This window comes from Oncorhynchus tshawytscha, linkage group LG13 (genome assembly GCF_018296145.1).
Source record: "Oncorhynchus tshawytscha isolate Ot180627B linkage group LG13, Otsh_v2.0, whole genome shotgun sequence".
In the NCBI taxonomy this organism is placed as follows: Eukaryota; Metazoa; Chordata; class Actinopteri; order Salmoniformes; family Salmonidae; genus Oncorhynchus; species Oncorhynchus tshawytscha.
Genome location: NC_056441.1, coordinates 4,353,656 through 4,355,063, shown reverse-complemented (window position 1 = coordinate 4,355,063; position 1,408 = coordinate 4,353,656).

Sequence of the window (1,408 nt, the reverse complement as noted above, 5' to 3'; positions counted from 1 at the left end):
AGAGAGAGAGGAGGCGGAGGAGGAGGAGGAATAGCATACCATCAGAGGGAGAGGAGGAGGAGGAGGAGGGAGTAGCATACCATCAGAGAGAGAGGAGGAGGAGGAGGAGGGAGTAGCATACCATCAGAGAGAGGAGGAGGAGGAGGAGGTTGGAGTAGCATACCATCAGAGAGAGAGAGGAGGGAGGAGGTAGCATACCATCAGAGGGAGAGAGGAGGAGGAGGAGGGAGTAGCATACCATCAGAGAGCATACCATCAGAGAGAGGAGGAGGAGGAGGGGTAGCATACCATCAGAGAGAGAGGAGGAGGAGAAGGGAGTAGTATACCATCAGAGTAGAGAGGAGGAGGAGGAGGAGGAGGAGGAGGGTGTAGCATACCATCAGAGGGAGCATACCATCAGGAGGAGGAGGAGGAGGAGGGGTAGCATACCATCAGAGGGAGAGGAGGAGGAGGAGGAGGGAGTAGCATACCATCAGAGAGAGAGGAGGAGGAGAAGGGAGTAGCATACCATCAGAGAGAGGAGGAGGAGGAGGAGGAGGGGAGTAGCATACCATCAGAGGGAGAGGAGGAGGAGGAGGGAGTAGCATACCATCAGAGAGAGAGAGGAGGAGGAGAAGGGAGTAGCATACCATCAGAGAGAGGAGGAGGAGGAGGAGGGGGTAGCATACCATCAGAGAGAGGAGGAGGAGGAGGAGGGAGTAGCATACCATAGCATACCATCAGAGAGAGAGGAGGAGGAGGAGGAGGAGGGTGTAGCATACCATCAGAGAGAGAGAGGAGGAGGAGGGTGTAGCATACCATCAGAGGGAGAGGAGGAGGAGGAGGAGGGAGTAGCATACATTCAGAGAGAGAGCATACCATCAGAGAGAGGAGGAGGAAGAGGAGGAGGGAGTAGCATACCATTCAGAGAGAGAGAGAGAGGAGGAGGAGGAGGAGGAGGAGGAGGGAGTAGCATAACATCAGAGAGAGGAGGAGGAGGAGGAGGAGGCAGGAGTAGCATACCATCAGAGAGAGAGGAGGAGGAGGAGGAGGAGGAGGAGGGAGTAGCATACCATAGCATACATCAGAGAGAGGAGGAGGAGGAGGAGGAGGAGGGAGTAGCATACCATCAGAGAGAGAGAGGAGGAGGAGGAGGGAGGAGGAGGAGGGAGTAGCATAACATCAGAGAGAGAGGAGGAGGAGGAGGAGGAGGAGGGAGTAGCATACCATCAGAGAGGAGGAGGAGGAGGAGGAGGAGGAGGGAGTAGCATACCATCAGAGAGAGAGGAGGAGGAGGAGGAGGAGGAGGAGGAGGGGAGTAGCATACCATCAGAGAGAGAGGAGGAGGAGGAGGAGGAGGGAGTAGCATACCATCAGAGAGAGAGGAGGAGGAGGAGGAGGGAGTTGCATACCATCAGAGTGCATACCA